The sequence below is a fragment of the Chiloscyllium punctatum genome, chromosome 43 (assembly GCF_047496795.1).
Source record: "Chiloscyllium punctatum isolate Juve2018m chromosome 43, sChiPun1.3, whole genome shotgun sequence".
NCBI lineage: Eukaryota > Metazoa > Chordata > Chondrichthyes > Orectolobiformes > Hemiscylliidae > Chiloscyllium > Chiloscyllium punctatum.
The window spans coordinates 2877816-2890472 of record NC_092781.1 but is presented as its reverse complement, the minus strand read 5'-3'; positions in this window follow the sequence as shown (position 1 = coordinate 2890472).

Genomic DNA, 12657 nt, shown 5'->3' with positions numbered 1-12657 from the left:
ATATTAAACTGATTCCCCCACTATCTCTCCCAGTCAGTGATGTTCACACCCACAGCACCCCCTTGTCATGACACAATGGAGATATGGAGCAGGAAATGGGTGAGTGTTGTACATCCTGTCACTTCCAGCATGGGCTACAAGTTTCCCCACACTGGGCAGGGATCTAACACAGTGTTACTGAGGAATGCACTGGGGTGGGGTACACAGTCCTACATACTGGGAAGGTAACTGCTCCTGGGTTACAGATCAATTTACTGGGGTGGGGTACACAGCTCTACATTCTGGGAGGGTAACTGCTCCTGGGTTACAGATCAATGTACTGGGGTGGGGTACACAATCCTACATGCTAGGAGGGTAACTGCTCCTGGGTTAGAGATCAATGTACTGGGGTGGTGTACACAGTCCTACATGCTGGGAGGGTAACTGCTCCTGGGTTACAGATCAATGTACTGGGGTGGTGTACACAGTCCTACATGCTGGGAGGGTAACTGCTCCTGGGTTACAGATCAATGTACTGGGGTGGGGTACACAGTCCTACATGCTGGGAGGGTAACTGCTCCTGTTTTACAGATCAATGCACTGGGGTGGGGTACACAGTCCTACATGCTGCGAGGGTAACTGCTCCTGGGTTAGAGATCAATGCACTGAGGTGGGATACACAGTCCTACATGCTGGGAGGGTAACTGCTCCTGGGTTACAGATCAATGCACTGGGGTGGGGTACACAGTCCTACATACTGGGAGGGTAACTGCTCCTGGGTTACAGATCAATGCACTGGGGTGATGTTCACAATCCTACATACTGGGAAGGTAACTGCTCCTGGGTTACAGATCAATGTACTGGGGTGGGGTACACAGTCCTACATGCTGGGAGGGTAACTGCTCCTGGTTTACACATCAATGCACTGGGGTGATGTACACAGCCCTACATGCTGGGGGGGGGAGGGGTAACTGCTCCTGGGTTACAGATCAATGCACTGGCGTGGTGTACACAGTCTTACATACTGGGATGGTAACTGCTCCTGGGTTACAGATCAATGTACTGGGGTGGGGTACACAGTCTTACATACTGGGATGGTAACTGCTCCTGGGTTACAGATCAATGTACTGGGGTGGGGTACACAGTCTTACATACTGGGATGGTAACTGCTCCTGGTTTACAGATCAATGCACGGGTGATCACTGCACAGGTCGTTGTGCTGGTCACTCATTCTGGTTGAGGTTTATAGATAATACAATGATGTGGTCTGTGCAGCTCCATATGCTGGATGGATATTTGTTTCAGGTTCACACATTAGTGCCCTGCTGTGGTCTACACAGCTCCCTGTGCTGGACAGATATCTAGTCCGGGTTTATAGATCAATGCACTGCAGTGGTCTGCACAGTGCTCCACTCTGTACAGATATGTAGTCCGGGTTTATAGATCAATGCACTGCTGTGGTCTGCGCAGTGTTCCACTCTGGACAGATTGCTGGATTGTATTGACCAGTATAATGGATGAATCTGGACAGATTGCTGGGTTGTACTGAGCAGGACACTGGCTTGGTCTGTACAGTGTTCCACGGTGAACAGATATCTCCTCTGGGTGTATGGTGTCTGGGCTGGATCTGTGAGGTGGATTGAGAATGTGGTATATCTAACCATTTCAGCTGATCTGGCAATGCCTTTAATTCCCATTCCTGTGATTGGACGCTCCGTCTCACACCCCATTAATGTTACAGTGTGTCCAGGCACAGTACATCGTGTTGGTGGGGTGGGGAGGAGGGAAAGGTCATGGACAGGTCAAGGGGTTCCCCGGAACGTTCTGTCCCCAACATTCTATAACTGACATTCCCTGGAACGTTCTGTCCCCAACATTCTATAACTGTCATTCCCTGGAACGTCCTGTCCTCAACATTCTATAACTGACATTCCCCGGAACGTTCTGTCCCTGACATTCTATAACTGACATTCCCTGGAACGTTCTGTCCCTGACATTGTTTGTGAACGGCCGGACGTCAGTGAATTGAGCAAACGATAAGATCCCGAGGGAAGAGATCCCGTTCCAGGGAGAAGGACACACTGTTCCGAAGGACCCTCGGGCAGTTAAAGGGGGGAATACGTTTTCCCTGTGTTTACATTTCTCCACGACACAGGATCGACCACAATTTAGAACAAAATACAGGAATTCCCAAACTCCGTTTGTCTTCAGGAAACTGGGAGAGAATCCTTCAGGACAGCAACGTTCCCACCCTCCGTATTAGGAACTGGGAAGGAGTGACCTGTGTCTGCTCTCGAGTGATCGAGTGTCTGGGAATGTTCTAGAAACCATCTGTCCTTATGGATGTGTCTCTGTGTGTTTGGGGAGGGAGGGTTTCTTGTGGTTTATGTCACATTTTTGTCAGTAATTCCGACCTTCCCATTTGTTATTCCAGCTCCAATTATTTTAATAAATCCCTGAATACAGGGACACATTTGAAAATCTCACTGGGTCCCCGATCAAACGGGTCCCTTTGCCTCCAGGCTGATGGATAATGGGTTTGTTTTCCTTCCTCACAGTTAACGTAGTGACCATCTACGTCCTGCTTTATAAAGATTGTGGATTGTCTCCATGTGTCAGACGTTACCTGGGGGCCATGGCAGCGGCGGATCTCCTGGTCATTATCCTCGACCTGATCCTGAGACACATTCCCATTGTTTATCGGGAACAGTTTTATTTCCTGACGAACTCCGTCCCCGTGTGTAATATCCACGGGGTCCTGGTTTATGCAGCCACTGACTGCTCTGTCTGGTTCACCGTCACTTTCACCTTTGATCGGTTTGTGGCCATTTGTTGCCAGAAACTGAAAAGTAAATATTGCAGTGAGGAAACGGCGGCTGTGGTTCTGGGAGCAGTGACTGTGCTGAGCTGTTTAAAGAACATTTCCTGGTATTTTATGCTCACGGCTCGGTATTGGCTGGGGAACGCCCCCTGGTTTTGTGAGGTAACAGACGCTGTTGTATTCTCCATTGTCTGGGGCACAATCGAGTTCCTCCACCACATTCTAACCCCGTGTGTCCCATTCCTCCTGATTCTGCTGCTCAATGTTCTCACTGTCAGACACATTTTAGTGACCAGCAGAGCCCGCAGGAGACTCCGCGCTCACACCAATGGGGACGCTCAGTCTGACACTGAAATGAGAAACCGAAAAAAATCCATCATTTTACTGTTTGTGATCTCGGCCAATTTCATCCTGTTATGGTCAACGTTAATGCTGTATTCTATATGGTACCGGATGTATTATATTGGATATTACTCTGTGTATCTCGATCCCTTTGTGCAGGAACTGGGCTTCATGCTGCAACTCCTCAGTTGCTGCACAAACACCGCGATTTATGCCGTGACCCAGACTAAGTTTAGGCAGCAGCTGAAGAATGTGCTGAAATATCCCTTCACCCAAATCCATCAAATTCCCTCATTAATCAATCCATCCGGGATTTTCTCATTTCAGTTCAGTGTTTCAGCGATGGAGCAGCCTGTCGCTATGGTAACAGACTGAGGGTAGCGCTGGTTTGCCCATCCTTATCCCGCAGGGGGGTTACAGGGAAACATTTCAATGTTTCTCACAACTCAGTGGCCAGTGAGAAAAGGCACCATCCCACTGACTGTATCCATCACTTCCATTTGTAACCAATAAAAATGTTGATTAAAGAGTGCTGAGCAGCAGAGTGACTGATGTTGTTGTGTGTCTTTGTGTTGGAGAAGCTGAGCTGGAGAGAGACAGACTCAGTCCCAAGTCCTGGTCCTCAGGGAAGGGGAGGGCACCGCGCCCTGAACTCAGGAGCTGGGTTTAGCTCCCTCTGTCCCACCACTGCAGCCTGGTCTCCCCATTTCATCTTCCCCCCACTTTCTACTCAAATCTCTCCCTTTCTCTCACCACCCCTCCTCTTCACACTCCCTCGCTCCCCCTCTCTCACACACACCCAACCCCGGTTTCTCCACCTGCCTCCACTCTTCCCTTCCCCTCACCCTCACTCTCTCTGTCCTGCCGTCTCTGCCTCCCTCCACCAGTTCCATCTATAGACCATTATCCCCTTCTCCTACCTCCCACATCTCCCACCCCCCACCACAGGCAGCCTCACGACCAATCATCCCCCCAACCCCCAGTCTCTGGGTCAGAGGAAGAGGGAAGGACCAGGAAAACAGGTTGTGACTGAGAGAAAGGGAGGGAGGGAGAGAGATTCAGTCAGAGACAAACAGAGGGAGGTGGGGACAGAGAGAGACATTGATTGAGGGGGTCAAGAGTGAGAGGGTGGAGCAAGAGTGAAGGAGCGGGGGGAGAGAGAGGGGCAAGGGAGAGAGGGGGAGCGCGAGAGAGGGGAGAGTGGGAGGGAGAGGACGAGAGAGGGGAGAGAGGGTGGGGAGGGCGAGAGAGGGGATGGGGAGAGGGGAGGGATGGAGGGCAGGGAGAGAGAGGGAGGGAGAGGGCGAGAAAGGGGGTGGGGAGAGGGGAGGGAGGGAGGGGAGGGAGAGAGAGAGGGAGGGGAGGGAGAGAGAGGGAGGGAGAGGGCGAGAGAATGGAAGGGAGAGAGGGGAGGGAGGAAGGGGAGAGAGAAAGAGGGAGGGAGAGGACGAGAGAGGGGATGAGAGAGAGGGGGAGGGCGAGAGAGGGGAGGGCGAGAGAGGGGAGCATGAGAGAGGAGGAGGGTGAGAGAGAGGAGGGCGAGAGAGGGGAGAGTGATAGACCGCAGGGCGAGAGAGGGGAGGTTGAGACAGGGGAGGATGAGACAGGGGAGGGAAGGAGGGGAGGGCGAGAGAGGGGAGCATGAGAGGGGAGGAGGATGAGAGAGGGGAGGGCGAGAGAGGAGAGGGAAGGGAGGTTAGGGCGAGACAAGGAGGAGGGCGAGAAAGGGGGAGGGCAAGAAAGGGGGAGGGTGAGAGAGGTAGGTGCGAGAGAGGGGGGATGGTGGGAGTGGGGGGTACAAGAGAGGGGGAGCGAGGTGAAGGCAAGAGGGATGGAGAGGGCGAGAGAGGGGAGGGCGATAGAGGGGAGGGAGGGGAGGGCAAGAGAAGGGTGAGGGTGAGGGGGGAGTGTGAGAGACGGGGGATGGCGAGAGAGGGGAGTGAAGGACGTGAGGGCGAGAGGGAAGGAGAGGGCGAGAGAATGGAGGGTGAGACAGCAGGGAGGGCGTGAGAGATGATGGAAGGAGGGGAGGGTGAGAGGGAGAGAGGGAGCAAGAGAGAGTAGGGAGGGAGGGGAGGGCGAGAGAAGGGTGAGTGTGAGAGAGGGGAGGACGAGAGAGGAGGAGGGCGAGAGAGGGCGAGAGGGAGAAGAGGCGAGAGTGAGGGAGAGGGTGAGAGAGGGGAGTGAAGCGAGGGTGAGAGGAGGGGAGAGGGCGAGAGACGAGGCGAGTGAGGGGAGGGAGAGGGTGGAGGGCAAGAGGGGGGATGGAGGCAGGGGAGGGCGAGCAAAGGGTGGGAAGGGAGGGTGAGAGGAAAGGAGAGGTTGAGAAAGGTGAGGGAGCAGGAGTGAGGGGGAAGGCAAGAGATGGGGAGGGCGAGAGAGGGGGAGAGGGAGGCGAGGGCGAGAGGGAGGGAGAGTGTGAGAGAGGTGAGGGAGAGTATGGAGTGCGAGAGAGGTGAGAGGGAGGGTGTGGAGGGCGAGAGAGGTGGAGAGGGAAAGGCGAGAGAGAGAGGGGAGAGGTTGAGAGAGGGGAAGACGAGAAAGGGGCAGTAGGGAGGGGAGTGCGAGAGAGAGGGAGAGTGTAAGAGGGGAGTGTAAGAGAGGGGAGTGCGAGAGAGGAGGATGGCGAGAGAGAGGAGGACCAGGGAGGGAAGGGCAAGAGAGAGGGGAGAATGAGTGAGGGGGACAGAGAGAGGGGGGACAGAGCGAGGGGGGACAGAGAGAGGGGGGCAGAGAGGGAGGGGGACAGAAAGAAAGGGGACAGAGAGAAGGGGGACAGAGAGAGGGGGGACAGAGAGGGAGGGGGACAGAGAGAAGTGGACAGAGAGAAGGGGGACAGAGAGAGGGTACAGAGCGAGGCGGGTCAGAGAGAGGGGGGACAGAGCGAGGGGGGCACAGAGCGAGGGGGGCACAGAGTGAGGGGTGACATAGTGGGGGGGACAGAGTGGGGGCGGACAGAGAGGGGTGTCAGAGAGAGGGGGGTCAGAGAGAGGGGGACAGAGAGAGGGTGGACAGAGAGAGGGGATAGAGAGAGGAGGGACAGAAAGAGGGGGGACAGAGGGGTACAGAGAAGAGGGGGACAGAGGGGGGAACAGAGAAGGGGGAATAGAGAGGGGGGGACAGAGAGGTGGGGCCAAAGAGGTAGGGACAGAGAGAGGGGTCAGAGAGAGGGGTGTCAGAGAGCAGGGGTCAGAGAGCTGGGGACAGGGAGAGTGGGGTCAGGGAGAGTGGGATCAGAGAGAGTGGGGTCCGAGAGAGGGGGACAAAGAGAGGGGGACAGAGAGAGGGGGAACAGAGAGAGTGGGGTCAGAGAGAGGTGGGTCAGAGTGAGTGGGGTCAGAGAGAGGGTGGACAGGGAGAGGGTGGACAGATAGAGGGGGGACAGACAGAGGGGGACAGAAAGAGGGGGCAGAGAGAAGGGGACAAGATGATTAGGGATTTAGATAGGGTTGGCCATGAGAACCTTTTTCCACGTACGGAGTCAGCTATTACGAGGGGGCATAGCTTTAAATTAAGGGGGGGGTAGATATAGGACTGATGTTAGGGGTAGGTTCTTCACTCAGCGAGTCGTGAGTTCATGGACTCCCCTGCCAATAGCAGTGGTGTCCTCTCCCTCTTTATGGGCATTTAAACGGGCATTGGATAGGTATATGGAGGATAGTGGCCTAGTGTAGGTTAGGTGGGCTTTGATCGGCACAACATCGAGGGCCGAAGGGCCTGTACTGCGCTGTATTCTTCTATGTTCTATGTTCTATGGGACAGACAGCGCGGGAACAGAGAGAGGGGGTGCAGAGTTGGTGGACAGAGAGTTGGGGGACAGAGAGTTGGGGGAAAGAGAGATGGGGGACAGAGAGAGAGGGACGGGGGCGCAGAGAGAGAGGAACAGAGAGAGAGGGGATAGAGAGAGAGAGGGCTGACAGAGAGATGGGGGGTCAGAGAGAGACGGACGGGGGGGCAGACAAAGCGGGACAGAGAGAGGGGGGATAGAGAGAAGGGGAACAGAGAGAAGGGGGACAGAGAGAGGGGGACAGAGAGAGGGGGACAGAGAGAGGGTCGACAGAGAGAGGGGACATAGAGAAGGGGGACGGGGGGGCGGAGAGAGGGGGACAGTGAGGGGGGGCAGAGAAAAGGGTACAGTGAGGGGGGCAAAATAGGCGGGACAGAGTGGTGCACAGAGAGTGGGGGGACAGAGAATTGTGGACAGAGACAGGGGAGACATTGAAAGGGAGGACAGGGGGAGGAACAGAGAGGGGAAAAGAGGGGGGGCAGAGATGGAGTACAGAGAGATAGGGACATAGAGAGGGGTGACGGTGAGAGGCGGGACAGTGGGGGACAGAGGGGGGACAGAGAGAGGGTAACAAAGAGTGGGTACAGAGAGTGGGGGACAGAGAGAGGGGTGACAGAGAAAGGGGGACTGAGGGGGGGTACAGAGAGAGGGGGGCAGAGTGTGGGGGGCAGAGAGACAGGGCACAGAGAGACGGGGGACAGATAGCAGGGGGCTTGGGATGGAGATGGAGCGAGGGGTGGACAGAGAGAGAGGGTGTCAGAGATTTGGGACAGAGATAGAGGGACAGAGCGAGGGGGTCAGAGAGAGGGGGGACAGAGAGAGGGGGCAGAGAGAGACGGGGCAGAGAGCGAGGTGGGACTGAGCGAGGAGGAACAGAGACAGGGGGGACAGAGACATGGGGGGATAGAGAAAGGGGGGGCAGAGAGAGTGGGGTCAGAGAGAGGGGAACAGAGAGAGGGTGGACAGAGAGAGGGTGGACAGAGAGAGGGTGGATAGAGAGAGGGGGGCAGAGAGAGGGGGACAGAGAGAGGGGGACAGAGAGAGGAGGGGCAGAGAGAGTAGGGACAGATAGAGGGTGGCAGAGAGAGGGGGCAGAGAGAGGGGGACAGAGAGAGGGGGGCAGAGAGAGGGGGACAGAGAGAGGGTGGACAGAGAGAGGGTGGACAGAGAGAGAGGGGGAGAGAGAGGGGGCAGAGAGCGCGGGAACAAACAGAGGGCGGACAGACAGAGGGGGGACGGGGGACAGAGAAAAGGGGGACAGAGAGGGGGACAGAGAGGGGCGTACAGAGGGGGGGAGAGAGAGGTGGGGGACGGGGTGACAGAGAGGGGGGTACAGAGAGGGGGAATAGAGAGGGGGGGACAGAGAGAGGGGCGACAGAGCGGGGGGTACAGAGAGGGGGGACAGAGAGAGGGGGACAGAGACAGGGGGACAGGGAGGGGGGTACAGAGAGGGGGGACAGAGAGAGTGGGGGACAGAGAGAGGGGGGAAAGAGAGAGGGTGGACAGAGAGAGGGGGGCAGAGAGAGGGGAGCAGAGAGAGGGGGGCAGAGAGAGGGGGGCAGAGAGGGGGGGCAGAGAGAGGGGTGCAGAGAGAGGGGGCAGAGAGCGCGGGAACAAACAGAGGGCGGACAGACAGAGGGGGGACGGGGGGGACAGAGAGAAAGGGGACAGAGAGGGGGACAGAGAGGGGCGTACAGAGAGGGGGGAGAGAGAGGTGGGCGACGGGGATGACAGAGAGGGGGTACAGAGAGGGGGAATAGAGAGAGGGGGGACAGAGAGAGGGGGGACAGAGAGGGGGGTACAGAGAGGGGGGACAGAGAGAGGGGGGACAGCGAGAGGGGGGACAGAGAGGGGGGTACAGAAAGAGGGGACAGAGAGAGTGGGGGATAGAGAGGGGGACAGAGAGGGGCGTACAGAGAGGGGGGAGAGAGAGGTGGGGGACGGTGTGACAGAGAGGGGGCTACAGAGAGCGGGAACAGAGAGAGGGGGGACAGAGAGAGGGGGGACAGAGAGGGGGGTACAGAGAGGGGGGACAGAGAGAGGGGGGGACAGAGAGAGGGTGGACAGAGAAAGGGGGGACAGAGAGAGGGGGGATAGAGAGGGGGGTACAGAGAGGGGGGACAGAGAGAGAAGGACAGAGAGAGGGGGAAAGAGAGAGAGGGGGGACAGAGAGAGTGGGGGGACAGAGAGAGGGGGGACAGAGAGGGAGAGGACAGAGGTGGTCAGAGAAGAGGGGACGGGGGACAGAGAGGGGGTACAGAGAGACGGGGACAGAAAGAAGGGGACAGAGAGAGGCGGACAGAGAGAACAGGGGACAGAGAGAATGGGGTCCGAGACAGGGGACAGAGAGAGGGGGACAGAGAGTGTGGGGTCAGAGAGAGTGGGGTCAGAGAGAGGGTGGACAGGGAGAGGGTGGACAGACAGGGGGTGGACAGACAGAGGGGGCAGAGAGAAGGCGACAGAGAGAGGGGGGATAGAGAGATGCGGGGACAGAGAGAGAGGGACGTGGGGGCAGAGAGAGAGGGACAGAGAGAGGGGGGATAGAGAGAGGGCTGACAGACAGAGGGGGGGACAGAGCGAAACGGACAGGCGGGGCAGAGAGAGCGGGACAGAGAGGAGAGGGACAGAGAAAGGGGGAACAGAGAATTGGGACAGAGATAGAGGGACAGAGAGGGGGTGCAGAGAGGGAGGCAGAGAGAGGGGGCATAGAGAGACGGGGCAGAGAGAGGGGACAGAGAGCGAGGTGGGACAGAGCGAGGGGGGACAGAGACAGGGGGGACAGAGACGGGGGGGATAGAGAGGGGGGGACAGAGAGAGGGGGAACAGAGAGAGGGGATAGAGAGAGTGGGGTCAGAGAGAGTGGGGTCAGAGATAGCGGGACAGAGAGAGGGGGGAGAGAGAGGGGGACAGAGAGAGGCTGGACAGAGAGAGGAGGAGAGAGAGGGGAACAGAGAGAGGCTGGACAGAGAGAGGGGGCAGAGAGAGGGGGCAGAGAGAGGAGGTTAGAGAGCGTGGAAACAGACAGAGGGCGGACAGAGAGGCGGGGTGCAGAGACGGAGGTGCAGAGAGAGGGTGGAAAATGAGAGGGCGACAGAGAGAGGGACGACAGAGAGAGAGGGGGTAACATGAGAGGGGGCCGGGGGTGCAGAGAGAAGGGGGACAGTGAGAGGGGGGAACAGAGAAAGGGGTATAGAGAGGGGGCAGAGAGGCGGGACAGAGAGGTGTACAGAGAGTGGGAGGACAGAGAGTTGGGGACAGAGAGAGGGTAGACATTGAGAGCGGGGACAGAGAGGGGGGAACAGAGAGGGGAAACAGAGATGGGGGACAGAGAGAGGGGGACAGTGAGAGGCGGGACGGGGGGACAGAGGGCGGAATAGAGATAGGGGAACAAAGAGGGTACAGAGAGGTGGGCGACAGAGAGAGGGTCGATAGAGAAAGGGGGCAAAGAGTGGGGACAGAGAAAGGGGTGACAGATAGCGGGGGGCATGAGAGGGGGATGGAGCGAGGGGTGGACAGAGAGAAGGGGAGAGAGAAAGGAAGGCATAGAGAGAGGGACAGAGAGAGTGGGACAGAGAGAGTGAAGAGAGTGTGGGGGCAGAGAGAATTGGGACAGAGAGTGGGAACAGAGAGAGGGGGACAGAGAGAGGGGGTGCAGAGAGTCGGGGACAGAGTTGGGTGACAGAAAGTTGGGGGAAAGAGAGATGGGGGGGCGGAGAGAGAGGGACGGGGGGCAGAGAGAGAGGGAGAGAGAGAGGGGGGATAGAGAGAGGGGGAACCGAGAGAAGGGGGACAGAGAGAGGGGACAGAAAGAGGGGGACAGAGAGAGGGGCGACAGAGAGAGGGGACAGAGAAAGGGGGGCAGAGAGAGAGGGACGGGAGGTACAGAGAGTTGGGACAGAGATAGTGGGGACAGAGAGGGGGGCAGAGAGAGGGGAGCAGAGAGAGGGGGACAGAGAGAGTGGGACAACGCGAGGGGGGCAGAGATAAGGGGGACAGAGAGAGAAGGGCAGAGAGACGGGGCAGAGAGAGACGGGGCAGAGAGCGAGGTGGGACAGAGCGAGGGGGACAGAGACAGGTGGGACAGAGACGGGGGGGATAGAGAGGGCAGGGACAGAGAGAGGGGGGACAGAGACGGGGGACAGAGAGAGGGGACAGAGAGAGGGGGACAGCGAGAGTGGGACAACGCGAGGGGGGCAGAGATAAGGGGGACAGAGAGAGAAGGGCAGAGAGAGGGGGACAGAGAGAGGGGGACAGAGAGTGGGGGCACAGAGAGGGGGTACAGAGAAATAGGAGACAGAGGGGGAGCAGAGAGGGCGGGACAGTTGGAGGGGGACAGAGAACGGGGGACAGAGAGGCGTGACAGACAGCGGAGCACAGAGAGAGGGGGGATAGAGCGGAGTGGGGACAGAGAGAGGGGGCAGAGAGAGGGCGACAGAAAGAGGGGGACAGAGAAAGGGGGGGCAGCGAGAATGGGGGACAGCGAGAGGGGGGGACAGCGAGAGGGGGAAGCAGCGAGAAGGGGGACAGCGAGAAAGGGGACCGAGAGAGGGGTACCGAGGGAGGTGGGATAGAAAGTGGGGGGACAGAGAGTGGGGACAGAGGGTGGGGACAGAGAGTGGGGACAGAGAGTGGGGACAGAGGGTGGGGACAGAGAGTGGGGACAGAGTGAGGGGGCAGAGAGAGGGGGCACTGAGAGAGAGAGGGAGTCAAAGGGGGGCAGAGAGAGGGGTTCATGGAGAGCGGGTCAGAGCGAGGGAGTTCAGACAGAGGGGGACAGAGCGAGGGGTGAACAGAGAGAGAGGGACAGAGAGGAGGGGGACAGAGAGGAATGGGAGAGAGAGGGGAGCAGAGAGAGAGAGGCAGAGAGACAGGGACAGAGAGTGGGGGACAGAGAGAGAGGGGACAGAGGGAGGGGGACAGAGGGAGGGGACAGAGAGTGGGGACAGAGTGAGGGGGGCAGAGAGAGGGGGCACAGAGAGAGAGAGGGAGTCATAGGGGGCAGAGAGAGGGGTTCATAGAGAGCGAGGGAGTTCAGACAGAGGGGGACAGAGCGAGGGGGGACAGAGACAGGGGGACAGAGACGGGGGGATAGAGAGGGGGGACAGAGAGAGGGGCAACAGAGAGAGGGGGGACAGAGAGAGGGGGGACAGAGAGAGAGCAGAGAGATGGCCGACAGAGAGGGGGGGACAGAGAGAGGGGGACAGAGACCGGGGGACAGAGAGAGGGGGGGACAGAGAGAGGGCAGAGAGATGGCAGGCAGAGAGAGGGGGGGACAGAGAGAGGGGGACAGAGAGAGGGGGCCAGAGAGAGGGGTACAGAGAGAGGGGGACAGAGAGGGGGGACAGAGCGAGAAGGGCACAATGAGAGGTGGACAGTGAGAGTGGGGACAGAGAGAAAGGGGGCAGAGAGTGGGGGACAGAGAGATGGGTGACAGATAGCGGGGGGCATGAGAGGGGGACGGAGCGAGGGGTGGACAGAGAGAAGGGGAGAGAGAAAGGAAGGCATAGAGAGAGGGACAGAGAGAGTGGGACAGAGAGAGAGGAACAGAGAGTGGGGGCAGAGAAAATTGGGACAGAGAATGGAAACAGAGAGGGGGACAGAGAGGGGTGTGCAGAGAGTCGGGGACAGAGTTGGGGGACAGAAAGTTGGGGGAAAGAGAGATGGGGGGACAGAGAGAGAGGGACGGGGGGGAGAGAGAGATGGACAGAGAGAGGGGGAATAGAGAGAG